Source organism: Myripristis murdjan, chromosome 16 (assembly GCF_902150065.1).
Source record: "Myripristis murdjan chromosome 16, fMyrMur1.1, whole genome shotgun sequence".
In the NCBI taxonomy this organism is placed as follows: domain Eukaryota; kingdom Metazoa; phylum Chordata; class Actinopteri; order Holocentriformes; family Holocentridae; genus Myripristis; species Myripristis murdjan.
In genome coordinates this window covers 697,499-710,724 of record NC_043995.1, presented here as the reverse complement: position 1 = coordinate 710,724, position 13,226 = coordinate 697,499, and positions in this window count along the sequence as shown.

Genomic DNA, 13,226 nt, shown 5'->3' with positions numbered 1-13,226 from the left:
ATCATTCTGAAGTTATGCTTTTTTGTGATTGACAGTTCTCACTAACAAAAAACTGTATTGTCTCTTTCTTGATCCATGATTGAACTTACAACTATGTTTTGTGCAAATCCAGTCACAACTTGTGGAGATAACAGAACGGAGCAAAAACATAACCCCCATCTAACTTGGCTGAGGTAAAAATCTTAGAGGCAGTATTGGCCCTCAGTTGATATTCCCTTTTAGTATGCCCTGTCCACCCTCTCTGCACACACAACAAGGTGCCTTGGTAACTGAGTTAGTGGGTAAATAGACGGTGCAGAGCTTTATCATGGCAAATGCATTGCTATGTTACTGGCTGGTACAACATGCGATGGCAGCTGTGGCTGGCTGGCTCTGCTTCCCACTCCATCCCCGCATATCCACCTCCATCTCACTATACCCACCATGTCCTCACTGCTCCTCTCAAAAATGTTGCAATTGTGGGCTGTTTATTCATGAACTGATTTCCGAATTCCTCTGGGAGATTCTGAATAGTTTGTGTGTTTATATAAGCATTAAACCACACCATACTTGCTTGACCACTGAGCGGCTTCAGTGGATTCCAAAATCAAGTTTTATTTTCAATTTTTTTTAATTACAGGCTCAAAACCGCATGTAGCACAGACTTTTGAGAAAAAAAGAAATTGCAAATCAAGAGCACACTATGGCTGAGAATGCTGTACATTTGTTTTGCACAAGATCAGTATTTGCGGGAGACCTCTGTCTTCATCAAAATATGACACGTAGTTTGTCAAGGAATGTTTTACAGACATATCACTACATATCACTGAATCTCTCCTGGTGATTTTAGCCATGTAAAAACAGGACTGCAGTTAACTTTAAAGCTACATTATTCCATTTTAATTAAGAAGACTTGACCCTGATTAGGAAGGTGTTTTTTAAGTATTTGAAACCTGCGCAAATAAAACTGATTTATTTTAAAAACATGGGAAAAACGCTGATTAGCAAATAAATTAATACATAAAGATACAGGCACATTAGCCAAAAATAGCAAAAATAAATAAAGAAAAACTAAAAATAAAAATACAGAAGAAAATGCCCAGAAAATCAGCAAAACCATTGCTTGAAAATTACCATAATAATAGCTAAACAATTGCTTGATAAAAAAAAAAAAATTAAATGACAAGTAAACTATATTTATAATTGTATATTCAAATGTCAGTAATGCTGGATTTCATGTCAGATAGATAGTACCTGTCAACTCTTTAATCCACTAGTGCTGACCAATACATTCAACTCATAGAAAACCTATTGTAACCAACCACAACAATGATAAACTAACAGCTACACTAACTAGAGGAGAAAACATGTTGTGCCCCACAAATGATGCAGCCATTCCTTGAGCCACTCAGTGACAAGATGCACCCAAATCCTTCCAGATTTTTATATTTGTGGATTTAGAACGTTTTCAGGTGGGTGTTTCAACCAAAATTCATATAAAAAAAATGGAGGGATTTTGTTATGTTGTACGTGTGTGTGTGTGTGTGTGTGTGTGTGTGTGTGTGTCTCCCACCCAGTTTTATCACCTTCGGACCAGTGGTGTACAATATATTGCATGAAGTCAAAAATGTTAACCTTCTGTCACACTACCACATACCAAGCACCAGGGTGGGAATTATACCACGGCCATGACGGCCATGGCCAAAAAAAGCGAATCCCGACCCAAAATGAATTGAATTTCTGCTCATGTTGGTCGCTTTGAAGCAACGTAATGTTTTGCAGGCGAGCAATCTGATTGGTCAATCAGACGTTTAGAATGTGTTCAAATGAGCATGACAGCACGGCTAGCCTTGCTCAAATGAAAAATAGGCTACTGAATCAGTCACTGAAAATATTACTCCGCCTATATGTCATTGCCCGAGTCTGTGTGGTTTCCATGGCAACACGAAATGTTTCAACGAAACAGTCATCAAAAGCCGCTGTCAATTTTGTTCGCCTGCATAATGGACCGTTTTGTTGTCAATTTTAATTTATTTGGCGAGCTATGTTTGGATAAACGGCTGAACGAGGAAGACAAGACAGAAGAGAAAAAGGAGAAATATGCAAGAGTGACGAGTGAAGAGCTGGATCAGCTGGAGAGGTCAGGAGATGAAGCTGGTACGGCCCGGTCAACGTCTTGGGCTGTCAAATGTCTACAAGACTACCTGAAAAACACCGGGCAAACTGCTGATTTTTTCAACTGAAAGTTAAGAAGAGCTGAACAAGATCCTCCGTGAATTTTATGGAGCTTTAATTTCTATAATAAAGATAATTAAATGCCTCAGCGGAGTCAGCACCACGGACAGTACCTGTAAGATTTTCCACGGAGATGTGCGGCTATAACTTTGTTCTTGTTATTGATATGTTAATATTATCAGTTATTAATCAGCCTATTAATCATTATTAATTTGTTTAGTCTTTATGAGTTTCCTAGGCCATTGATTTAATTAGCTTGTCAATTTGTTTGCATTTGTACCTATAGCTACATTGAAATGAACATTTAATAAATCAACACATCTGTGAAAACTGTCGTCTTTATTTCAGAGGTAAATTGATAACAGCCTGAAAAGGTGATTAGCAAAAGCCCCCGAAAGGTGGGGTTGAAATTATATAACTATTCATCCTTAATGTTACTGCTTACTGTCCTTGCTTTTGCTGCTTAGCCACATTAATCGGAACTGACGTTAAATTGGAGTGGCACACCCCCAGCTGTAATAAAACAAAAACTGCCCGTGAGTTTATTAAAAGGTAGATGGTTTTTTTTTTTTTTTTTTTTTTTTTTCTGGCGCCGACACTGTAAAGCAGTAGCCTATATTTAAATATAACTGTTAATATATGTTGGCTGTAGATACAGATCAGCTGTGCTGGTGAGTCGTTGTCACGGCACCTGTTAGCTTAAAAATGACGGAGAAGTCAGCAGAAGCGGAGAGAATAGGCTACTAGCAAAAAAACGTTTATATTTTGAGAGCGAAATGGCCACAGTATGAATACATTTTGATTATGCATTTGATTTTGTTGGTAATAGTTGTATAATCGCATTGTATTTTGTGTAATGTTTTTTTGTTTAATTGTATGAGGTCATGATGTTTATTCATAACAGAGGTTACAAGTTCACACATTTTCCTCAGTGGCCTTGGTGCCCTGGCATGTGGCCTTAATGCCCTAAAAAAAGTTGCAACACCAAAGGCCGAATGGCCTTGCCCCTAAAATTGTGTAATTCCTACCCTGCCAAGCACATTACATTAAGTGGGTATGTAACAGAAACAGCTGTGGTCTCCAGACAGATTTAGTTCTGCCTCCACCGATTTCACTATGAAAATTTATTTACTTTGATTTGATTTTATAAGTCAGTTAATTCTTTAGGGTCAGACAGAGTGGTTAAAGAACATATAATCAAACACACATACAGTCAGGTCCATAAGTATTTGCACAGTGACACAATATTCATAATTTTGCCCTTGTACACCACCACCAGTGGATTTGAAATGGAGTAATCAAGATGTGACTGAAGTGCAGACTTTCAGCTTTAATTTAAGGGGTTGAACAAAAATATGGCATTAACCATTTAAGAATTATAGCCAGTTTTATGCATTGTCACTCCATTTTCAGAGGCTAAAAAGTAATTGGACACTTGACTAAAAAGCAGTTTCATAGCCAGGTGTGGCCTTTTCCCTCGTTATTCCTTAACAAATTAAGAAAATAAAAGGTTGGGAATTATTTCCAATTGTTTGCATTTGGTAGCTGTTTAGCACAACCCTCAACATACGATCCAAAGAGGTGTCCATGCAGGTGAAGAAGCCCATCGTTAGGCTCAAAAAGCAAAAAAAATCTATCAGACAGATAGCAACAACTTTTAGGAGTAGCCAAATCAATGGTTTGGTATATCCTGAAAAAGAAGGAATGCACTGGTGAGCTCAGCAACACCAAAAAGGCCAGTGACCACAGGTGGACTCTAATCAAGGTGTAGAAACATCTCTGCAACCATCCAGAGAAATGGGAGGTACCTGCGCTAAATTTCAAGTGTCTGAATACTTCAAGGGTCTGAATACTTATGTCAATGTCATATTTCAGTTTTTTCTTTTTAATAAATTTGCAAAAATTTCTACAATTTTGAAAAATTTAACTACTGTAGCATCAGGCTGCAACATAATGAATGAATGAATGAATGAAATTAAATTTATTTGGTCAAATTCATAATTCCCTCATAAGTTTTGTATGACAAAAAATACAACAAAGACAAAGCTGAGCTGTGGAAAAAAAAAAAAAAGAATCTGCCAAAAGGGTAAGGCTGAAGCAATAGCTTATTTGAAGCCTCCCCCTTCACCATGAAGTAAATGTTAATCTCAACATAACCATTACAATAACAATCTTTAGTAAACAAAAACAAAAACAAAAAAAAACAAAACAAAACAAAAAACAGCAACCATTGTTGCAATATCATTGATATCCACAAGATAATTTACATCCTATGTCTATTGACTTTTATATATTTCTTTAAGAAGAAAATTATATGCTACTTTTCAAGAAGTATAAAACATAACAAGCCAAAAATGTAGAAAATACTGGTAACACCAAAAGGAGAAATGACTCATAACAAATGCACCCTTTTAACGCCTTACCAAGGAAGGTAATACCGTTCCAAAAACAACAACAAAAACCTCAGGCCCGGAAAACTAGGAAAAATAACATCATCATGCTTAGTGCCCAGCTGGATCTAGTGGAAAGGAAAACCAATACAGCAGACTATACTTCAAATCTGTATTTTTCTAATATCATGATTTTGAACCTTTTTTTTTTTTTTTTTTAAATTGTAAGACATTTCTGCTTAGTTTAACATTATCAGGAAACCATTCCACAGTTTTATTCCACAAACTGATATGCACAGGGTTTTCAGAGTGGTGCGAACACTGGGTTGCTTTAAAATCCCTCAGAGTGTTCCCCTCAGAGCGTAAGGCCCATCTATAATGCTGAATAGTCTTTGAATGTTTACAGGCAGCAGATTATTTATAGCTTTAAATACAATTTGAGCTGTTTTTAAATCAACCAAGTCCAAAAATTTCAATGCTTTTGATTTTAGAAACAGTGGTGTGGTATGTTCTAGGTAGCCCGCGTTGTTAATTATCCTTATTGCTTTTTTCTGTATCGTCCATAGAGTCTGCAGTGTGGACTTGTAGGTGTTCCCCCAAACTTTGACACAGTATGAAAGATGTGGCAGGATTAGAGCATTGTACAGCGTTTTCATAGATTTTTGATTGAGGAAGTGCTTCACTTTGCACAGGACAGAAACTTTTGACCTTGCATGACTGACATGGGGCTTCCAGCTGAATTTTTTATCTTTATTGACACCCAAGAAAGGGTTCTCAAACACCCTTTCCAGTTCAACATTATCAATACTTAAGCTCGCCTTTGTATCTATAACCCTAGACGGTATTCCTTATATTCCTTTATATCATTTTATATTATTTTATGGGCTTTTAAGGACCACTTTGGTCTTTTAGCAAGAGTTGTTTTAAATTCTAAGAATTATTTTAAGACCCCTGAGAGCCCGTGCCCCCCGGAGTGTCCTCTTCCAGGACACTGCGACCCTCACCTAACCTAACCCAGTTCCACTGAGATCCTCTCAATTAATCTAGGCAGGTTGTCATCAGTTGCAAAGAAGTTGGTGTCGTCAGCAAAAACCACATATCTCATAATTTCTGATACTTTACACAGGTCATTTATATACATAATAAACAATTTAGGCCCCAAAATCGAACCTTGTGGTACACCACAACTGATGTCTGCAAGACTTGATTTGGAACCGCCCATCTGCACGAATTGTTTCCTATTTTGGATATAGCTCTTCAGCCAGTTCAATGCTACCCCCCTTACCCCATATCTTTCCATTTTTTCCAACAGGATATTGTGGTCAATGGTATCAAAGGCTTTTTTCAAGTCTATGAATACTCCAAGCGCAAACTTCCACTTGTCAATTGCGCTGGTTAGTTCTTCATGCAGCTCCATCAAGGCCATTGCAGTAGATCTACCATTTCTAAAGCCGTATTGGCTATCAGATAGCAACATGTGTTTCTCAATAAAGTTGTCCAATCTGGCAACAAAAAGCTTTTCCAAAATTTTAGAGAATTGAGGTAGTAAAGATACTGGTCTATAATTAGTAAAGAGCTGTTTATCACCAATTTTATATAGTGGGATTACCTTTGCAATTTTCATTCCGTTCAGGAAAGATCCTAGTATGAATGACAAATTTAAAATATTTAATAAGGGGTCAGTGATTTTATTTATAACCTCCTTTATTAGACACATATCAATCCCATTCTAATCCTTAGATTTCTTTTTTTTTTTCTTTTTTTTTTTTCTTTTTTTTAAAATTTTGAACAGTGTCAATAATTTCAGTCCTATCTACTTTCCTTACAAAGATAGAGGCTGGATTTCTTTCTACATAAAGCTGGTCAGCACCACCCACTTTAGGCGGGACTATTTCCTCTGCTAACCTAGGGCCCACATTCACAAAGAAATCATTAAATCGCTGTGTCACTTCAGTCCTATTTGTAATCACTTTACCAGTAAATCAATAAATTGATTTGTATAATTTATATTCAATGATTTATTTCTAATTATTCTGTTGAGTATATAACAAAAGTGAAAAAAGTGAAGGGGGTCTGAATACTTTCCGAATGCACTGTATGCTAGGCCCGGTGTTTCTAGGCCACTCATATACAGGGCCACAGTGTACCTGTGTCTTTGATCTATGATAGATAACACCTTGGCGGATGTTAATTAGGGCCCGAGCCCTGGAACAGCGCGAAGCCCTATTGTTTCTGTAAGGTTTCTTTTTAGGGCCCGAGCACTGTCTCAGTGCGAAGCCCTATTGTATCTGTATCGTTTTTTTAGGGCCCGAGCACTGTCCCAGTGCGAAGCCCTATTGTTTTTGCTTCGTTTTTTTTTTTTTTCTTCGCTATTATTATTACGTCTCTTTGAGGGTTAATTTGACCCCCTAAACATGCTCAAAAACTCACCAAATTCGGCACGCACACCAGGTCCGGCGAAAAATTCGATAAAATCAAAAATCGAACCCCCCAGGTGCAAAAATGGGCTCGGTAGCGCCACCTAGGGACGCAAAGGCAGCCCCTGCGGCCCACAGGAATGTCATAGAAAGACCAAATCAGCGCCGAAACGTAGATCTCATCAAGCCCGACATTTTTCATGCTCGTGCCCCCCACCTAAAACCAACAGGAAATCCGCAATTTGCATTTGAAAGTCATGTTTTCACCCAAATTTGCACTTCGTATAAAATGTATCTCCTCCCAGGGTGTTAATTTCAGCGGCTTGAACAGCAAATATACAACAGAGGACATAGTCCTTAACCAAAGTTCAGAAGGAATTAGTAAAATTTTGAAACGTTTGGATTTCACAAGCCCTCAAAGTCAGAGTGTCCACAACCAGTGCCTCCACTTTTTCCCATGGACCCTGGTGGGAATAACGCAGCATGCTAGGGGCTAATTAGGCCCCTGCTGACTAAAGTAAAAGTCTGACAGCTTTCCAACCTATGCCGATGGAAAGAGGACCAAAATTCCTACAAAACTATATATCATGGTGTGGATTGGAAAAAGTGTGTGGCCACGGTGAAGAGTTGTTTAACAGGTGGGACTCTGGTCTGCTCTGCACTCTGCACTCTGCCTTCTCTACTGACACACACTAGCTGCTGGCACATCCCCCAATGCACATCCCCCTTAAAAGGAGTGACAGGTCATGTCAAGCACACACTAGGACATGCTAAGGGCGCCACCTGCTGGAGGAGCAGCGCTAGCAACAGGGCCAGAACTGTGTGTGTGTGTGTGTGTGTGTGTGTGTGTGTGTGCCTGAGGGGAATGTGTGTGTGTGTGTGTGTCTTTGTGTGTATGTGCGTGCATGTGCGTATGTTTGTGTGTGTGTGTGTGTGTGTGTGTGTGTATGTGTGTGTGTGTGCCGTAGCGTGCATGTGTGCGTGTGGCAGTGTGTTTAGTGCCTGCATGTGCGCGTGTGTGTGTGTGTGTGTGTGTGTGTGTGTATGTGTGTGTGTGTGTGTGTGTGTGTGTGTGTGTGTGTGCGTGATCAGCATGTGTGTGTGTGTGTCTGTGTGTGTATGTGCGTGCATGTGCGTATGTACGTGTGGGTGTGAGTGTGTGTATGTGTGTGTGTGTGTGTGTGTGTGTGTGTGTACCTGTACGTGTGTGTGTGTGTGTGTGTGTGTGTGTGTGTGTGTGCTTAATGCCACAGCCACCGGGCACAAGTGGGCACGAGGCAGCACGGGTGCGAGGGCCCATCCAACGCTGCTTGTTTTTAGGGCCCGAGCACTGAAGCAGTGCGAAGCCCTATTGTTATTGTAGTGTTTTTTAGGGCCCGAGCGCTGAAACAGCGCGAAGCCCTATTGTTATTGTAGTGTTTTTTCTTCTCCTTCTCCTTCTCCTTTCTTCTTCTTATTATTATTACGTCAAAATAAACCTTAATTTGACCCCCTAAACATGCTCCAAAACTCACCAAATTCGGCACGCAGGCCAGGTCTGGCGAAAAATTTGATAAAATGGACAAACGGACCCCCTAAGTGCAAAAATGGGCTCGGTAGCGCCACCTAGGTACACAAAGGCAGCCGCTGCAGCCCACAGGAATGTCATAGAAACACCAAACCAACGCCGAAATGTAGGTCTCATCAAGCCCTACAATTCACGCGCTGACACCCCCGACCTAAAACCAACAGGAAGTCCGCAATTTGTGTTGCAAAGTCACGTTCTCGCCCAAAATTCAGCCTTTGAACAAAATCTATCTCCTCCCTGGGCGTAAATGTCAGCGGCTTGAAAATTGCACAGATGACAGAGGACACAGTGCTTAACAAAAGTTCTGAAGGATTTCGTCATTACTCGATTAGTTTGGATTTTATAAGATCTCCAAGTCGGAGTGGCCAGAGCCAAAACCTCATTTTTTCCCATGGAGTTTGGTGTGAAGAGGCTGACACTTGGCACTAATTAAGCACCTGGAGTCTAAAGTAAAAGTCTGACGGCTTTGAAAACTATGCAGATGGAAAGAGGACAAAAATTCCTACAAAAATATGTAGTTTTGATGTAGATTGGACCAAGTTTGTGGGAGCTGTGAAGAGTTTTCAAACATTTTTGACTCTGGTGTGCTCTGCTCTGCACTCTGCCTAGACATGTGACTCACTCTAGCTGCCTCAGGAATGCGCAATACACACCCATTGTAAGAGCTCAGAGGGAGCAGAAAACACTCTCAAACTGAAACTGCCATAACTCAAAAACGGTAAAAAATAGCAAAATCATGTAAATAGGAGATTTATAGATCCGAGTCTCGTGACTCTTTTAAACTTTGAATCAAGTCTGTAACTCAAAGGGTGACCGAGCTGTGACCCCTCAAACAGGGGTGGGTTTTCTGGATTTCTCCATTAGATTGAATGAGCATTTCTCTGTCTGCCTGCATTTTGGTGTGATCATGCCACAGCTGCCAGTACTTAAGTCAGTCACACACTAGGACATGCTAAGGGCGCCATCTGCTGGAGGGGCGCTGCTAGTGGCCAGAGGGGCACCAGCAGCGAATGTACTACCAGTGGGTTTTTGTTGGCGTTGTGTGTGTGTGTGTGTGTGTGTGTGTGTGTGTGTGTGTGTGTGTGTGTGTGTGTGTGTGTGTGTGTGTGCACGTGTGTGTGTGTGTGCACGTGTGTGTGTGTGCACGTGCGTACGTGTGCACGTGCGTATGTGTGTGTGTGTGTGTGTGTGTGTGTGTTTGTGTGAGTGAGTGAGTGAGTGAGTGAGTGTGTGTGCCTGCATTTTGGTCTGATCACGCCACAGCTGCCAGTACTCGTGTCGGTCACACACTAGGACTTCCGCGGCCTTTCAAAATAAAAGCCCAAAACTTTTTCACAGTAAAAGCACCGAAAAATACCCTTAAAACTGGCACAAACGGACGAATTGTCTGCGCTTCGACACGCGCGCTGTCCCCGACGTGCACGGGGGGGCGAGGGCCCGTCCAACGCTGCTTGCAGCTTTAATTTTTCTTTTTCTTCTTCTTTTTCTTTTTATTATTATTACGTCTAAATAACCCTTAATTTGACCCCCTAAACATGCTCCAAAACTCACCAAATTCGGCACGCAGGCCAGGTCTGGCGAAAAATTTGATAAAATGGACAAACGGACCCCCTAAGTGCAAAAATGGGCTCGGTAGCGCCACCTAGGCACACAAAGGCAGCTGCTGCGGCCCACAGGAATGTGATAGAAACACCAAACCAACACCGAAATGTAGGTCTCATCAAGCCCTACAAATCATGCGCTGACACCCCCGACCTAAAACCAACAGGAAGTCCGCAATTTGTGTTGGAATGTTCACGTTCTCGCCCAAAATTCAGCCTTTGAACAAAATCTTTCTCCTCCCAGGCCGTAAATGTCAGCGGCTTGAAAATTGCACAGATGACAGAGGACACAGTGCTGAACAAAAGTTCTGAAGGATTTCGTCATTACTCGATTAGTTTGGATTTTATAAGACCTCCAAGTCAGAGTGACCAGAGCCAAAACCTCATTTTTTCCCATGGAGTTTGGTGTGCAGAGGCTGACTTTTGGCACTAATTAAGCCCCTGGAGTCTAAACTAAAAGTCTGACGGCTTTGAAAACTATGCAGATGGAAAGAGGACAAAAATTCCTACAAAAATATGTAGTTTTGATGTGGATTGGACCAAGTTTGTGGGAGCTATGAAGAGTTTTCAAACATTTTTGAGTCTGGTGTGCTCTGCTCTGCACTCTGCCTGGACATGTGACTCACTCTAGCTGCCTCAGGAATGCGCAATACACACCCATTGTAAGAGCTCAGAGGGAGCAGAAAACACTCTCAAACTAAAACTGCCATAACTCAAAAACGGTAAAAGATAGCAAAATCATGTAAATGGGAGATTTATAGATCCGAGTCTCGTGACTCGTTTAAGCTTTGAATCAAGTCTGTAACTCAAACGGTGACCGAGCTGTGACCCCTCAAACAGGGGTGGGTTTTCTGGATTTCTCCATTAGATTGAATGAGGATTTCTCTGTCTGCCTGCATTTTGGTGTGATCACGCCACAGCTGCCACTACTCAAGTCAGTCACACACTAGGACATGCTAAGGGCGCCATCTGCTGGAGGGGCGCTGCTAGTGGCCAGAGGGGCACCAGCAGCGAATGTACTACCAGTGGGTTTTTGTTGGCATCGTGTGTGTGTGTGTGTGTGTGTGTGTGTGTGTGTGTGTATGTGTGTGTGTGTGTGTGTGTGTGCGCGCACGTGCGTATGTGTGTGTGTGTGTGTGTGTGTGTGTGTGTGTGTGTGTTTGTGTGAGTGAGTGAGTGAGTGAGTGAGTGAGCGTGTGTGCCTGCATTTTGGTGTGATCATGCAGCAGCTGCCATTAGTCCTGTCGGTCACACACTAGGACTTCCGCGGCCTTTCAAAATAAAAGCCCAAAATTCTTTCATTTCTTATTATTATTACGCCACTTTGACGCTTAATTTGACCCCCTAAACATGCTCAAAAACTCACCAAATTCGGCATGCACACCAGGTCTGGCGAAAAATTCGATAAATCAAAAATCGCACCCCCCAGGTGCAAAAATGGGCTCGGTAGCGCCACCTAGGGACGCAAAGGCAGCCCCTGCGGCCCACAGGAATGTGATAGAAAGACCAAACCAGCGCCGAAACGTAGATCTCATCAAGCCCGACATTTTTCGTGCTCGTGCCCCCCACCTAAAACCAACAGGAAGTCCACAATTTGCATTTGAATGTCACGTTTTCGCCCAAATTTCCGCTTTGCATGAAATCTATCTCTTCCCAGGGCGTGAATGGAATCGGCTTCAAAATTTAATACATGACAGAGGACATAGTGCTTAACCAAAGTTCTGAAGGAATTATTATCAATTTGAACCGTTTGGATTTTATAAGCCATCAAAGTCAGAGTGTCCACAACCAAAGCCTCCACTTTTTCCCATGGACCCTGGTGTGAATAAACAGGCACTTGCCCTGACACTGGGCACTAATTAGGCCCCAGCAGTCCAAAGTAAAAGTCTGACAGCTTTCAAACCTATGCAGATGGAAAGAGGATGAAAATTCCTACAAAAATATGATGTTTTGGTGTTGATTGGAAAAAGTTTGTGGCCACTGTGAAGACTTGTTTAACAGGTTTGGACCCTGGTCTGCTCTGCTCTCTGCCTGCTCTAATGCATCAGAAACAACTCTCAAACTCAAACTCAAGCTAATGGCGCCATCTACTTGAGGGGCACTGCTAGTGGCAGGGCCAGCACTGTGTGAGTGTGTGTGTGTGTGTGTGTGTGCCTGCACGTGCCTGTGTGTGTGTGTGTGTGTGTGTGTGCATGCCTGCACGTGAGTATGTGTGTGTGTGAGTGAGTGAGTGTGTGAGTGAGTGAGTGAGTGAGTGTGTGTGAGTGAGTGAGTAAGTGGCACCGTGAATGGACCGTCCCCGAAGGGCATGAGGGGGACACGGGGCACAGGTGCAAGGGCCCGTCCAATACTGCTTGCAGCTTTAATTAAGTTTGTGTTCTGTTCTGTTACAGCCACCAGAAAATCTTAAACAAAACTCTGTTAGAGTGAATAACTATAGAGATGTTAGAGAGTGAATCACTATAAAAATGAGTCCGTTGACATTGATACAACTGATCTAAAACTTCTGAACAACAACTTCTCCAAATCTGAAGCACAAGAATTCTACAGCCATTGCAGTGATAGTAGCACAAGGCAGCCTCTCCAGTTTAGCCATTTGCTAGGAAGTCTAGGAAGCCTTTTCAGATTGTAAATAGCCATGGATGATAATGAATAATGAATAATAAATGAGTATTAAGAAAAGGACATTATTGGCCCCATATTGGAAAACTGATACATTGGTCTGACAGCGGTAGCTAGGATGGAACTTGTACTTAATGAGGGTTGAGAACAGGGCCACACACATGTAAATACACAGCAAGGCACAGACATATACAGACACTGAAACACACACACACATTTTCCTCCCTTTACAACAGCTCCTCAGTTTCCACAATCCACCTCAGCAGATGCATGTTCACTGGACAAAAGCTCCACTGTCCTGATTCTAGATCTTTCAGATTGGCTTCTGAATCATATTTTTATGAGGTGAACATCAAATGCTCTGCTGTAATGCCGAATAGTCAGATGGGCCTTGGATGGGAAAGTGACATTCTTG